At 43.7% G+C, this 16,748-nt stretch overlaps 1 pseudogene; it reads right to left on the bottom strand.

Annotated features, from left to right (window-relative positions):
* Positions 1-9,942: 9,942 nt before the first annotated feature.
* Positions 9,943-11,297, bottom strand: LOC121451908 (annotated as a pseudogene).
* Positions 11,298-16,748: the final 5,451 nt, after the last annotated feature.

Below are 16,748 nucleotides of genomic sequence, written 5' to 3' on the forward strand. Positions count from 1 at the left end.
AGGACAGGACATGAATACTATATAAAGATCTATCCCAATCCAAATTAACTTGGAGATTTGTTGTTATCTCCTAGTCAGGCCCGTTTTACATGGTCATCTCTAATCAAGATGGTGGTGAAATCTGTGACATCCGTCTTTTTTTAACTCCAGCAAAATGACAACCAGTCATGTGACTGACTACAAAATGGTGGCAATTCAAACTGGAATCATGTCAGATAGTTCCTTTAAAATTCCCCATGCATAGATATTAAATTATCAATTTTCAAGTGTTACTAGTTTTTGATAATTCTGGGTGCAAGAACAGATCACAGGATACACAATGAAACTCAATGAGTTTTATTAACAGAGAGGGGGAGAGGGTAGTGCACAGGCCTGTCTGAAAACAGCGCCATGAGAGGGTAGACAGGGCAGGAATACCTGCTTTTAAAGGCCGGCTAGCGCATGCGCACAGGGTGCTACGGCGAGCATAGATTATGTGACCAAGCTGTGCGCTGTGCGAGCCCTGGGGTGGTCAGGCAGTTTGCCTGAACACTGATGACCTGGAAGTGCTAATGCCTGGAGTGGCTGAGAATTTTGGCTGAATGCTGAGCTGGAGGGAGCTCTGGATGCGATGGACAACAGATTGTGATCTGTTCTTGCACCCAGAATTATCAAAAAACTAGTAACACTTGAAAATTGATAATTTAATATCTATGCATGGGTAATTTTAAAGGAATTATCTGACATGATTCCAATTTGAATTAAACATTTTAAACTAGCTTTATTTTAATTTTAACAGATTTTAAACCATATCCAACAAAATAAACATGAATTTTAAAGTACAGAATGTTTACATAAATCAAGTTCAAAAATTTTTTGGCTGTTCCGCTTTGTTTTCTTCCCCTTGTCACTGTGTCAGAGGCTCAGACGGACAGAGTGACTTAGAGGAAATTAGATATGCCTGGCTCTACTGAAAGAGTCCCATAATCCTACTCTAGAAACAGCTTTCCAATAAAGAACAGCATAGAACAGTTTTAACGTTACCTATATCAAAACATCTGAATTCCTGCTAGCCCGAATCCAGTGACCAGAGCTCACAGATAAAATGAGTCCTGAATCCAGTGACCAGAACTCGCAGATAAATTCTGAATCCCGAATCCAGTGACCAGAGCTCAGAGATAAATTCTGAGTTGTGCCCATAACTGTGGCCACAGCAGCAGTGGGTGGCAGAGATAGCAAAAATATCCAAACCGTTTCTGTTTCAGTTCCATGCTTGCAACAAAATTCATGAACACAGCAGAAAACATAGACAAAACGTTCTAACAAAACAAATATATGCACAACTTTCTCGAGAAATAGACAAATTTTTAAATAAGACAAACAAAACTTTCTAGCCAGAATTTACCTAATAAGGTCAAATAACTATAAATCGCATCAGCACATAAAAACCTGTACTAGCATGAAGCGCTCGACTCCTTTAAAGGCTATTTATAACCAATGCTATCTGAATGACCAAAGCATCCCTGGTGGAGCTGTTCTGCTGCAGCCCTGGCTATAGTGTCTCAACAGGGCTGCCGTTACTTAGCAACACTGGTGCCAAACTGCAGCCAGGTTTGGACAGAAGTTGAGGGGGGCAACCTCCAGGGCAAGGAACAGGAACCCCACCCACCAGCATGGAAAGAGGGCTGTGTGCAGTGTGGGGGTAAAAGATGGTTAACATTTCCAGCTGTAGCAGCAATTAACCCCAGATTCTCAGTTTAACGTTTGAAATCCTATTGGGCACACCCGTCCCTTGCAAGCTGTGACTACACTGTCACAACAAGGCTGCATAGGCCACCCACCGCACCCATACAAGCATGCTGCCCCACAGCTCAGTGCTTGTATGGCAGTTGCATTACCCCTGCTCTACCGACAGAGACTGTCTCTTTAATGAAATGTTGAAGGTGGGTAGAGGTTGTTTTTCTCATCCCTTTCAGGAAAACATATCACTTTTTTTTTGTCTCCTATGCTTCTGGCTATATCTCTAAAGTCCTGTCAGTGATCCAATATTAAAGTCAAAAGAGTCAAGCTTTGAGTCTGTCCCATTGCATCAGTCTCATAAGTCAGAAAGAGGATGGACAAAAACAAGACAGTACTTCTGGCAGGACCAGTCTACTTCAAGAGGATGATGGGCATTGAAGAGGCTCCTCATGGAGTTTGCTAGCCCTGCCTGGACTGCCTGGTGCTGTGTAGTATGAACTGGACATGCAGGACTCACAGAAAAATGATTGCTGAACTTAACCAAAATAAGGTGAGACAGTCCTTCAAAATTCCTGTTTCATGTCGGGCCGTGGTGGTGCATGCCTTTAATCCCAGCACTCGGGAGGCAGAGACAGGCGGATCTCTGTGAGTTCAAGGCCAGCCTGGTCTACAAGAGCTAGTTCCAGGAAAGGCTCCAAAGCCACAGAGAAACCCTGTCTCGAAAAACCAAAATAAATAAATAAATAAATAAATTCCTGTTTCATGAAAGAGTCTGCCAGACATTCTTCAGGGCACAGAAGAAAGTGACTGACAAACTGCCAATATAGGCAGAACTGTCTTTGAAATTTCCTGCTTCATGGAAAAGTCTGCCAGATACTATGGGCCTGTAGGCTGAAGATGGATGCCCCAATGGTACATAAGAACTTTGGATGACTGTTCTGGCAGTTCTAGAGTTTTGGAAGTTGCTTACAATTGTCTTCCTGTTTACTTAGATAATATTATATCCTTCTTTGGTGGAGTTGAAGACTAGATAGTTCTAGTTCTAGTTTTCCTTAGTTATGATAAAAATAAATTAGACATGAAACTTTAGGCTCACAAAGATAAAATAGATGATAGAACAAAACTTTCCTTTTTATTTATACAGGAAAGGGAGATTATGTGGGATTCCCCTCTGTATGCTGTGAATATGTTTTATTACCATTGGTTAATACAGAAGCCACTTTGGCCAATGGCTTAGCAGAGTAAACCAGGCAGGAAATCTGAACAGAGATATATAGAGTCGGCAGAGTCAAGCAGACACTAGCCAGCTGCCAAGGAAACAAGACATGTAGAAAATGAGGTAATGCCATGGTCATGTGGAAATACATAGACTAATAGAAATGAATTAATTTAAGATGTAAGAGCTAGCTAGAAATATGCCTGAGCCATCAGTCAAGCAGTGTTGTAATTAATATCATTTCTGTGTGATTATTCAGGCCAGGGTAACGAACGGGCAGTCTCGGTTTACAAGACTGAATTGCACTTTTGCTACCGACATGACATATACCCAGAAAACCTTTTGGACTTTCTGAGCATGAGTTTTCTCATCTGTAGAATGGGCTTGATGGTGACAATTCAGCTCTTAGGGAAAGGACTGGGGAAATAGTAGCATGTGATGGTTTTGTTCATCTCGTTCATACACTAGGATCATGTACAGTAACAGATGTCGATGGTCAAAAGGGGGAACACACTGAATAGAAACACATGTCTTCTGACCTGGGTCTGGTGGTCCAATGACATCAAGATAAGCTATGATGCTCTTACCCTTTAGTAGAGCTAAAGAGATCTGTGCAGATGGAGTACATCCCTATTGCAGGACTTGGGAGAAATCGCCAAAGTGAAGCCCTAGGAATCAAAGCTTGAAGGAAATGGCGAGGTAGAAGAGCATCAATGCTGGAACCTGGGGAGTACTGTCGAAGAGAAGAAATTGTCTCTGAGTCCAGTGTTCCAGTTTGCTCACAACAACCTGCTTCGAGGTGTTGATCCTAAATAGACACTGAGGCTTTTGAGGGAGAAAAGACACTGTTAACATTCCGTGTGCTTTCTCTTCAGCCTGCAAACAGCCCCGGGCTCCAGGGTTGCTGACTTGCCGTGTGCTTTTCTTTCCCTCCCGAGGTGATGTAATCTGCACTGTCTTGCTCTTCGGTTTGGTGTAATTCAACTTCAAGAATTCACAGACAACTTTTCCTAGGTCATGTTTGCACTTTAATAAGGGTCTTTTAAGTCCTGAAACGGAAAAATCACAGAGTCCTGTCTCCTGCTGACTTGCCTGTTGTGGAGGAGGACCAACAATAAGAAGGGGTATTAGGTCTTAACTCAGCCACATTAACACTGAAGATCAGAGAATATCCACCACTAGAGGGCAGGCTAGACAAACGTTGGAATGCTTGCTCAGTATTTTTTTATTTCAGTTTATTTGTGGTTCTAGGGAATCCAGCTCAGGGCCTTATCCCCGAGAGAGAAGTGCTCTACTCCTGAGTTACATCCTGTCCCCAGATTCTTCCCCCACTTTCACAAATTCCCCTGCTTACAAAGAAAGACTTAAAGTCACTGGTATTGGGGAGATATGAAAGCTTCCATGACATTGACTTTGCTGTTACCTAAGTGTGTCTAGAATGCTAGTTCTGCTCCAGAGAAACACATAGGCACATATCCTCAAGAACTGAGTCTAGCATCGAGTACCTGCTACGTGTCTCAGAGGAATACACAGGCACACATCCTCAAGAACTGAGTCTAGCTCCGTGTCAGGCACCACACTTATTTCAGGCACTCTGTGTTCTTGGATCCTCACACCTGTCTGAGGCAGATTTTTTTTTTAAATTCACAATTTCATGTAAATTTTTGACAAAAGAGAAATTATTTGACAGATGAAGAAACAGACTTATGAAAGTTAAATGTATTAATATCTTCTTACAAAGCAAGCAGCTAATAAGCAGTAGAGTTTGAATGTTGAAAGGGTTGAAATTAATTGATGCATCATGTATAGTCTCTCAGGGGGCTTTGGGGAACCACAATCTGGCAGTAGTCGTTTGAAGTGGAGAAAATATTCCCAAGCATCTTCTTATTCCTATAAAATGTGACCAATAATAGTATTGTTTTTATGAGGTTTTTAATTTTTAATTTGTGTGTGGAGTGTGTTTTTTATGTACATATGAACTCAGGTTCCCATGGAGTCCAGGAGAGGGTGTTAGATCCCCTGGAGCTGGAGTTACAGGTGGTTGTGATCTACCTAATGTGGACACTGGGGATTAAACCTGAGTCCTCTGGAAGATCAGCCAATGCTCTTAACTGTTGAACCATTTATCCAGACCCCTACATTGTTAATTTTTGAAAAGCAAAGTGGTGACTTGAATGAGAATGACCTCCATGGGCTCATATTAAACTCTGGTCTCCTGATAGTGGAACTATCTGGGAAGGATTAGGAGGTGTGGCCTTGTAGGAGCAGATGTGGCACTGGGGGCGAGCCATTCCCAGTGTGCCCTCTCTCTGCTTCCTGCTTGTGGATTAAGATGTGAGCTCTCAGCTGATCCTGCTACCATGCCTTCACTCTGCCATCATGGACTCTAACCCTCTGCAACCATAAGCCCAATCAAATACTTTATTCTATGAGTTGCCTTGGTCATGGTGTTTGATCACAGCAATTAGAACAGTAACCAAGGCACACCCATTAGCACTACAACTCTGCTGGCCATATCAACGCCAACAAAGCTCTTCATGATGCCAAGGTACCATTGCTCATCTTTCCCCTAGCTGCAACAACCATCACTTTATCCCTTGCTCATTCTGTTCCAGCCCCACAGTTCTCCTTGCAGACAGCATGCTCACACATTGCTCCCATTCTTCCCTCAGTTTGACATTATCTTTCCAGTGGCATCTCCACACCCTGTCTGCCTGTCTACACCAATCAAGGGCTCAGCTGTGTCCTTACTGGAGCGGGTTTGGTTTACCTAATCTCTCTTCAAGAGCAGTGCACCCCATCTTCCATCACCCTTACCTGCTTTTCTTTTTCTTATAACTGTTACCCCACATGGAGGCATGCATGAACTTTCACACAGTATTTGCCATGCATCGAATTGAAACACAATATATGCTTCTTGAAATCAGAAATCTTTGCATATGCTTAGCTGTACCCTTAACTCATAACTGAATTCTTCACACACACACAAACTCAGGAAGCATCACTAGAATGGATAAATGTTCATCTTTATCCTCTGCTTCAAACATCTTCACTTAGTAGGTTTCTATGGCTGGGATTACTGATTCCAAGGCTATGAATTATAAAGGTATATTTGACACATGTGGCCAATTTAAAGTCCCACCAGCAGTACACATAATAGGCCCATTTTCTCATAACCTCACTCAAATAGTTTTTGTTAATATTGTTTATCTCTTGTAACTTGGTCCAGAAATGCTTTCTTTTTATATGCACTTGGAGGTACTTGCATCATCTTGTGTGTATTGATCTACCCTCTTTATCTGCATTGTGTGTGAGTTGACAGGTGGTCTCCCTTAGCCACTTTCCCACTGTGATTATCTCCTTTGTGGGAAAGCTCTTTGTGTGTTTAAAGCACCAGGTCTTTCCTACCTCACCCATTTGTCTTTCAATTTTGTTTTTATTGTTTGCCAAGAAGTAAACATTTTTAAGCGGTCTTATTTATTCATTTTACCCCTTTAAAAAAATTTCCAGTTAGAATACAGTCACATGAATAAGTACTTGGATGTTGAGCCTGCTCGGGCTCTCTTGCTAATGTTTATTAAGCACAATCTTTCCTTGTAGATATATGTCTTGCCAAAATTTACATTGTGAGTCCAGGTAGACTCAGGTGGTATAATGAACGCTCCTGGTCTATCAAATAAACAGTCCCATGAATCTGTAGAGCAGGAATATCACACTATAGCAGACTGCTATAGAGACAGTTACCTGGGGGAGTTCATGGAAGGGTGAGCTGACACGATTGTTAAACATCTGCAAATAAAAGAAAGAGTATCTTGTGTAGCTCCTGGAAGTCGGCATTCATATTGTTCCGCTCCAAGATGGGGCCTGGAGGTGAATGCAGCTGGAAAGTAGGAGGACTTATATAGATGGGTCCTCAGCTCACAGAACACGGTCTCTACCACCTCTGTTCTGAAGGGTCCAGGAATAAGAATACAAAAATGTAGATTCCAGAAATAAGAATGTAGAAATAAAGAATATAAAGTTGTAAGCCAAGGAGAATGAGAGCAGGCTGTCAGCAACTTTCTCAGCAGCTTAAGGATTAACTATTAACAGTGGGTTACTCTGCTTTACAACCCATTGCTCTGTTTACAAGACTGAAGCATCCCTCTGCAAACTGAGGGTCAGCTCTGCAAACTGAGAGCCCTACAATAACCCCCCTGGCCACTCAGCAATTGATGTGAGCTGAGGTGACTTTTGACTTTTTGGTTTTATATTGTCCATAAACACCACCATCAAGTACTGGAGAGAAACAATGGGCTAAATACAAGCACTAGTTTAACTGCAAAAACCCTGTTAATGGAAATTGCAAAGAAGGGCAATTTGTGTCTTTCACCTCAAGATTATAAAAATTCCTTTGTTATTGCCTATAAAAAGGGGGGGATCAAAAGCTGTCCTTTGCCACAGCCTTACAAGACTATCTCTGGTTGTGGTCTCAGCCAGCTGATAAGCTTTTTGTGCCCCATGGAGGTTTAATTATTTTTATTTATTTTTAATTTTTTTTCCTGGAATAAAGTTTGCTTCTGGTTTACTAGACTTCAGTGGTCTGTCCCCATCTTTGCGCTACACCCTTTCCCCACCCCCCTTCACCCCCTCCCGTGGACCCAACATGCACCTCGCTCCCCGTCAGAGTTCTGCTCACAGAACAGTGTATCTGCCTCAGCTGTACCTCCCCTCCCCTCACAGTACTGACTGATGGAGGTGCCTCGCAGAATGGCTCTGCACATGTGCAGCTGGGGTTTGTTCCCTTGTCCTCCACCTGTGTGCTCATAAGCACTGGCGGTGTCTGCGCGGCACAAACAATGCTTCTGGATGGTAAGAGTTAGGGTCACCTGCTATGGCAGAGGTGGTTAAAGTATGCTGAGATATCTCTTTTCTCCCTGGTCCCCAACAGTGCTGGTGTAGGGCCTGAGCGGCCTCAACTTCAAGGTTTAACAGCTTGAAGTCCAATGTATGCTCTAGAAGATTGCTGTCTTCTCAGAACACGTAGGGATGCTGAATGCCAGAATCTGCATTCTATCTATCTATCTATCTATCTATCTATCTATCTATCTATCTATCTACCTATCTTTTGTACAAAATACACAGGTAACTGGCCACATGCCAGAAGCTGTGCCCAAGGCAATCAACTCTGATCTTAACTGTGTCTGTCCTTTATGGTGCTTTGATGAGTGAGTGTTGCTACTCCAGACTGAATACACTTGGAAAGCTTTGATGGCTGTGATTTAGAGCTAGGGTCCTGTTGGGCCAAAATTATCTCAGGGCCTGTACCTCGAGGTTTGTAGGACAGAAAAAAGCCTGGCTCAAGTTTGAAGGATAGTCTCAAAGCTACCAAGTGGGAATGAGACAGCAAAATCTAGGTAGATGCCCCTCCAACCAGAGGGAGGGCTTGGCTGTCTCTCATTGGCTGGAGGTACCCCCACATCACACGATGTCACTTAACCTATATAAGCTGATACTCACAGAAATAAACTGAGTTCCTGCTTTGACTTGACTCCCTATTGCGTCTGATTGTCCTGCGTTGAGGATGGAGAATGCACTCACCTTTCCCTGGGGAGTAAGGCTAAGGAGGCCTGGCAGGGTCCAACAGTGTGTTTGCCTGCATTGCTTTGGTTGGTTTTTAGATTTTTCTTATTATTTTATTTTATGTATGTGAGTGTTTTGCTTGCATTTACATCTGTGTACCACACATGCATATCTGGTGCCCACAGAGACCGAAAAAGAGTATCTGATTCCCTGGAACTGGAGTTATGGATGACTGTGAGCTACCATGTGCTTCTGGGAATCCAACCTGGGTCTATGGAAGAACAGTCAGTGTTTTTGACTGCTGAGCCATCTTTCTAACCCACTGTTTTTGTTTTGAAGCAGGTTTTAACCATAGCTCTGACTGGCCTGAAACTGGCTATGTTTCAAGACCAGGATGGCCTTGAACTCATAGCAATCTACCTGCCTCCTGAGTTCTGGGATTAAATAGTGCACCACCTCAACTGGCATGACATGGATTTTTTTAAAAAAAATATTATGTATTTTATGTATCATTGCTCTATTGGCATCAGACTCCATTATAGATGGTTGTGAACTGTTATTATACGGTTGCTGGGACTTGAACTCAGGACCCCTGGAAGAGCAGCTAGTGCTCTTAATCACTGAGCCATCTCTTCAGCCCATGACACTGCTTTTAATGAGCCAGGTTTACAAAAAAGAATGGACACTGCTTAGCTCTTTGTTTTGTTGCCTTTGTACCCGTCTCTCTCTTTCACGTGTAATGGAAGGCATGTTCCTTTTCTTTTCTTTTCTTTTTTTTCAAATAGGACAGAGAGATTCCCATTTTTATTAAAAATATTTTCATTTTTGTTCTGCCAGCCTAAGATTATTATCAGTTAGTAAACCCAACAGAAATACTTTTAAAAAGCTACAAATCACATTCTTCTCCCAGCAATGAACAAATCCATTCTTCAAAAGAAAATGAACATTAAAACAGGAGGGTATGGGAATGCTTTGGCTCCCCCCTACAAACACAACACCACACAGAATGCTAGCCCAAGCACCATGGACACCACAAGACCAGCAAGACACATACCAGAATAGAACAGCCCTCACAGGAAACTGCAGATAAGAATTCCCCAGTGAACATGGTTTAATTAGATTTCTTCTTTTACTCACAGAAGGTCCTATGCTATTTTATTCAGCAGATTTAATTTTTGCAAACATTAAAAAAAGCAAACTAGGAGAGGACTATCTATGGCATTGTTTAAAATGGCCACTAATAAATAGCTGCAGATAGTTACTAGGCAGTTTCATGTCTGAAGGTGTGTTCCCCCACTCAAGCAGAGGGGTCAGTGGCAAAAACCTGCTTTTCATCTTGCATATCCTTAAAGCAGGACAGGACAAGATGGCCACACCCTAACCACTGAGATCACAAGTGGCAGCTAAAGTGTACCAGAACTCTGTATTCTGTTTGGGACTTCTGTTCTACTCCCTCAACAAAATGTTTTCTCAATAAGGCTTTCATTTCTTTTCCCAGCTTGACATAATGATTCAAGTTGCTTTTACTATTCAGACATATCTTCCACCACTTTTACTTTCTTCTTCTTTTTCTTTTTGCTGGTATCACTGTCCCCATGTCCAGCTTCGCCCCCACTTTCTAACACAGTTTTAGGCTTCTTATCCTTCTTTTCTTCTTTTCCTTCTTCATTAACTGGGAAACTACTGGAGAGTTCTCATCACTTTCACTCTCCCGCTTCCTTTTTATGGCTTTTACTGCATCAGCAGTTAATTGAGTTTGTATTGCTTCAGCAACCAGTGTTTTCCTGCCAGAATCACTGTAATCAATGTAGCCCTGTTTCTAGGTGGCAGGGGTGTTATCTGTGGGTTTGCCATGCTTGTCCAGAAGGCCCTGCTTGATCATCATCTTCTTCTGACTTGCCTTTGGACCCAAACCCCACTTCTGAGGATAAGTGTCTCTCTCCATGATCACCCTCTTTATCTTGGCTACTATACCATGATCACAGGTAGAAATCACGGCTGTAGTCATCAATGCAATAGCCATGCAGATCGCTTCCCCCTTGGTGGTAATGACCACAATCTCCTGGTTGACCTCAATGCCATCCTCATATCGGAGAACACCAGGAAGCATGATCTTGGCCCCATAGCATATTGCATCCACTGCACTATCTTTCATAACCAGACGTTTATGAGATGTCAGCAGCTTTTCCAAAGGGTAAACAACACGCCTCAAGTAAGTCTCATCCTTATGGTTATCATACAGCCACTGAGCATCGAGTACATCATGCATCGTCACCATGTGGTCCTTTTCACTCATGACTCCAGAACGCACCCTCCGAAGTTCCTGCATCTGAACACCAACCCCCAGTAACAAGCCAAGGTGTATGCATAGTGTCCGAATGTACGTGCCGGCTTCACAGCTCACCCAAAAGATTCCTAATCTTCTTTCAGGATCATATTCTATCATTTTGCTCTCGTAGATCGTCCTCACTCGAAGCTGCCTCTTTACTGCAGCAATAAGTGGGGGTCGCTGAAACAGGGCACCTGTCAGAGTTTCTAGGGCCCTAGAAAGCTGAGTGCCGCCTTCAATAGCACTGTGCAGGCGGACAATTCCCACGTCCTCTTTACCTGCGCTCTGCTGTGATTTCACCAAACGAGTGGCTCGTTCAATGCACACAATTAAACAACCGCTCACTTTGGGATCTAGTGTGCCACTGTGACCTGTCTTCTCTACCCGAAGTATTCGTCGGATCCAGGCTACCACCTCATGGGAAGAGGGGTTAGAAGGCTTGTCAAGATTAATGAAACCTGTCCTGATATAGTCCCCAGTCTCCCTCTTCAAAGGATTTGAACCACAAGTGATGTGGGAGTGATTTCTTATTAATAAAGAAACTGCCTAGACCCATTTGATAGGCCAACCCTTAGGTAGGCGGAGTAAACAGAACGGAATGCTGGGAGAAAGAAGCTGAGTGAGGGAGTTGCCATGATTCTCCCACTCCAGACAGACGCAGGTTAAGATCATTCCTGGTAAGCCAGCTCGTGGGCTACACAGATTAATAGAAATGGCTTAGATCAATATGTAAAAGCTAGCCAATAAGAAACTGAAACTAATGGGTCAGGCAGTGTTTAAAAGAATACAGTTTCCGTGTAATTATTTCGGGTAAAGCTAGCTGGGTGGCGGGACACAGCCCGCCGCTCTGTATTTCAACACACAAGGAATCGGTGTATAGTGTGTTGTCCTTACATTTAGCTTATCAAAATTCTTTAGTAACAAGGGTCACTGAGAAGTGTCCAATTGGGCTACTCTGGATTCTGGTTTGATAAGAAATTCTTCAGCATGTTGTATTTCAGCTACATCATCTTCTTGTAATGGCTTCCGGTCTTTTTTCTTTTTATGCTTCTTTGGCAAAGTAATTACTTATGTATCCACCAACTTGCATTGCACCGCGTGCATCGGCATGTTCCTTTTCTGCTGAGACCTAGGATCCTAAAGCACCAGGACAATTTACGAGCTAACATGTTTGTGAGGAAACAGACTGGACACTTTCCCATGTTATAAATGGGGCATCTGAGGCACAGAGTGCAAATATCATGTCTGAGACCCCACAGCTGGCAAACAATGGAGTTGGAGATGCTTGATGTTGGCGCCTTGCAACCTCCTTTTCCGTTGTGTGGTAAGGATCAGAGGGGTGTAGGAGACGCCGTGCAATTGCTAGAGGGTTCAGAGCAGTCTGAGGTCTAGGAACAAAATTTTCCTTCTTTTTTGATATGGTGACTCTGGCAGGAACCTTGTAGACAGGCACCATGGTGAATAAGAGGTTTCAGTAGGGAGACCCTGGGGAGCCTCTCACTGGTTGCCAGACAATATTCATGTGACATGCTAATTACTGCAGGGCCTCTGGGTGCCCATCCTGGCACACAGTTTACGAACATAGATTCCTGGGCTCTTTCTGGGGTAGTGCTCAGTGTTTTCTAAGTAAGAGCCTAAGAATCTGAATTTTTAAAAAGACAAGCTAAAAATAAACAGTGCCCATGTTCTATCCATCTCCCCCAGATGAGTAATGAAAGAGATAACCATCGCCAGGGTCTTGTGACGGACCCAGTAATTACCTAAAGTGCAGATGAGGACCGTAGCATTGGCTTTACCAGAGACTTACTAGGAAAAGTTCATCTGAGGCCCAGATTCACATCCACTGACTCCAAATTTGCATTTTAACAAGATCCCTGGGATTGGTATGCCAGAGAGAGAATCATGCTGTCTATGCCTAATCCCTGGCTTCATTTTATCTTCAATGTATGAAAGTAGTTTTTCAGATGTGTGGGTGGGATGCTAAGGTCTGGGGAGGTTAGACACTGGCCCGAGGTCAGGAAGAATACAAACTAGACTTCAAGTCTAGACCCATGTCTCTAATCAACACCCCAGAGATTCTCACAGTTTAGTATGTGGAAGTTTAACCTGGGGGGCTTCTCTCTGAAATTCTGACCCATCCCCTCTGCGGAAGTGGCTAAAATCAGCCTTTTTTTTTTTTAACCTACTTATCTGGGGACTCTGAGGCAGGTTTCTACAGTACAGCTTTGCCACTGCAAAACCCCACGTTATACTCACAGAACACACCCATGGGAGAAGAACTATTCTGTATCTCTGTAGAACTTCAGCATGAAGTCTTGGCTGATAAAGATTTTCATCAAGTGTTGGACCCTGATGCTCTTATAAATCTCTGAATCCAGTCTCAAGCTTTGGAGAAACATGGATCCCACTGTAATATAACAGAACATCCAAGCAGGGGTTTTACCGGACACTAGACAGATATGGGGTTCAAGTAAGGAAAGATCTCGTAGCTACTCAAGAACAAACCCCTCATGCTACAAAATTAAATACAAGTGGCAGCGTTGGTTACATTTTAAATTTTTTATTCTGATTTTTGTGTCTAATTTAAAACACTGGATGGCTGTAACTTTTGCTAGTTACCTGTGTACCCCTGGCAAACAATCATAGCAGCCATCAGAGCAGAAAAGTCCTGCTCACTTCTGAACCCCTGGGGCCCTGACCAGTAAAGAAGATGAACACATGGGGGTGGAGATGTGGCTCAGCATTTAAGATCACTCACTGACTGCTCTTTCAGGGGTGCAAGTCCCAGCACCCACATGGCAGCTCACAGCTATCAGCAACTCCTGTGCCAGAGGATCCAGCACCCTCACACAAATGTACATTCAGGCAGAACACCCATGCACATAAAATACAAATAATAGTTTTAAAAAAGAAATGAACATTAATGACCACACAGGGACAGATGCACAGCTCAGTAGGATGAGTTTGAAGCCTATTTTGTTTGATGTGACAATCGTCTTCTGAACAGCTCAGGGTGCTGTGTGTGCCCGGGTGATAACACACATGCACACACACACACACACACACACACACACACACACACTCCTTCTATCATCTGAGAGTTTCCACAAGCGAGCCCAGGATTGACACAGAACAGAAAGGGAGCTATGTGGAGAAAATAGAAAGAATAATTTGTGATGAATTGTTTGAGCAACCTTACTCAAAACCCATTTCTTCATTATTTTGTTTATTATTTGTATTGAATGTTTATTGTGTTCCAGGCCATTTGGTAACCAGTTAAATGGCAAATAGGAGTTTATCAGTTCGAGGTATCATAGCCTCCTGGAGCTGGGCAATCGGGGAGCACACATGCACACACTTTTAATACATTAGTTAATGAAGGAGCCTCCACTAACATGTTGTTGTCTACAAGGAGGGGATCTAGGGCTTGATGAATGTGGTAATGAGGTATAGCTCTCATCTGTGGAATGTTTCCTGGGAGTCAGACTCCTCACACTCACCAGAAGGCTCTGGGTGGTTATTCCAGACTTAGAGATGAGGCAAAGTCCTGAGAGACGAAAGACCTTCCCACGGTCACACGGGGATGCTGTCTTATGAGAGTTGTCTTTCCCAGAGTCCACACCAGCGTCCTTTTAACCTTGCCATCTCATTTCCATGGTTGAAAGAGTGAAAGGGAGAAGAAACGAAAATTCATACCTGAAGAACACCTGACAGCCAGTAACACCTCTAACCATCACGGCTGCGTTACAAGAATTCAATCTTCAGGCAAGTGTGAGTGTCTGGTAATTCTCTAGACAAGCAGGTGGCCTGATCAGGGTTGAGTGGATGATTTCATTACATAAAGTCCAAAAGAGAGGCAGATATTGAGATTCCCTCATAACCTTCTCCTGTAGTGGTTCAGTTTGTTCAAGTCAGGGGGAAGGGGACCCTATTGTGATATAGGGTGCTAGGGTCTTAGATTGTGTTAAGGTCCTTAATGTGTTAAGAGAGATGGAACAGAGGGACCAAGAACACAACAACACACATGCCCTGATATCATCAAAGAACATGTAGCCTTTTCGTGACTGGTGGGGGACCACAGTGCTTTGGGGCCGGGATCAGACCCGGCACTGTGTCTGTAGGACTGCGTGTCTGTGACCTGTTTTTCTGAATTTGCCCAGCAAACACTCTTAACCTCCAGCCTCCCTCATGTACTGTTCTCGTGATAAATTCTAGCTAATGTTCTAGTTGTTAGGTTTAGGAGGAGAGTGCAAGCATTCGCGGCCCAGATTTTCACTATCACACTGAAAGTGCAGAGACTGACGGGAGTCATTGGTCGCTGGTTTCCTGTACCGTGTTTCAGACTGGACACGCACAAAGACGGGTTCCGGGGCACGTAAGACAAGCAAGCCATAATAACAAATGAGACTCCCAACTCTCTCTCTCTCTCTGTTTATGTTAATACATAGGCTCATTTCTGAGCTCTATTTCTAAGACGGGCCCACAGCTAGGTGCATGCTGATGCACCCATCTCTTGCTGGACCATTTTCTGCCATTGAGAAGAGGGAAAGAGAGATGAGAAGCCCCTTTCTAGCTCTTGGCATCCCTTCTGCTCAGTTTTCATTGGGTAGAGGAACCTACAACTTCCCAAGAGTTCAGCAGGGCAGATTTTGATATATTTCCCATAGGACATTTGTTTCAGGATAGCACTCGAGTAACCTTTGAATGGACTAACTCAGAAGAAAGTTAAGTGGCAACTCGCCAGCACATTGCCATTCTGAGAAAGACTTCCTCTCACAGGTTTGCACGGACTGTGCTTCCTAAGCACACACTGTCTTGCTAATGAGGTGACTCCCTGGTGGTCTGGCCAGCCTGCCAGGGAGCCTCCCAAGGCTATTCCGTGTCTCCTTCACACAAACTATTTGTGTGTGTCCAGTCTGAAGCTATGTGTGCTGTCCCTCAGCACAGCACACAGCCATCACCTTTCACCAGGTACCGCGAGACAAATGTCAGCCAGTCAGGGGTCCTGAACCTTCGAAATCTCTTACCCCATCCTCTGCTATTATAAGAACCTCACCCCAACTGAACTCATGGCTCTTCAATCACTCCAGTGCATTGGACACACAGAGAGTCTTGAATAAAGGCTCTTTGCTTTTACATACAGGATTTGGTCTCCTTGTTGGTGTTTGGGGGACTCCGTGATCTGGGCATAACACTGGTGGTACCTGAAGTTTGATCAGGCAGGACAACTGTGCAGGATCCTGGAGGCAATGCTAGCCAACCTTGACTTGGATGTTTGGCTGACCCGGATGCAGTATTTTACCCTGGGCTTCGCCTGGCAGAGGAGGGCTCACAGATGTGAGGGCAGATGTCTTCCACGGTGGCTCCTCCGTTCGCCTTTCTCTAATTACATTTCTAATCTTCACACTTGTCCTTGGAGGACTTGTAGCCCCTGCTACGGAAGTGGGTTTCCAGGGTTACCAGAAATCTGTAGTTGAAATCTTTCTCTGGCTTCTGGGTAATGATCCTTGTCAGTGAAGATTCTGACTGCCGTCATCTTCATCTCCTGTGTCTATTTGTTTGCAACACTTCCCTCTCATGTCTATTTGTAGGGAATCTGTTAAGAACAGTGTTATGACTATGCTGGCCTTCCCTGTCAGTACCCTGTCCCTTTAAGAGACAAACTCCACCCACTCCCAATCTCCCTCTTCCTGCTAGGGGCTTCCTTCAGCAGCCCCCTTCTGAAGAGGCAATACTCTGTCTGTCCCCCATCTTCTTCTCTCTCCTCTCTCTCTCTCTCTCTGTATCTCTCTCTGGTATCACTCCCTTTCTCTTCCATCTCTTGTATTCTGTTGGTTATGCTTGCCTCTGTAGTTCCCATTCATTTACTCAGATTTTCCATATCCAGAATTCTCTGTTTGTGTTTTCTTTATTGCCTCTATT

The sequence above is a fragment of the Microtus oregoni genome, unplaced genomic scaffold (genome assembly GCF_018167655.1).
Source record: "Microtus oregoni isolate MIOR12 unplaced genomic scaffold, Mior012 000008F_ref0000371, whole genome shotgun sequence".
Taxonomy (NCBI): domain Eukaryota; kingdom Metazoa; phylum Chordata; class Mammalia; order Rodentia; family Cricetidae; genus Microtus; species Microtus oregoni.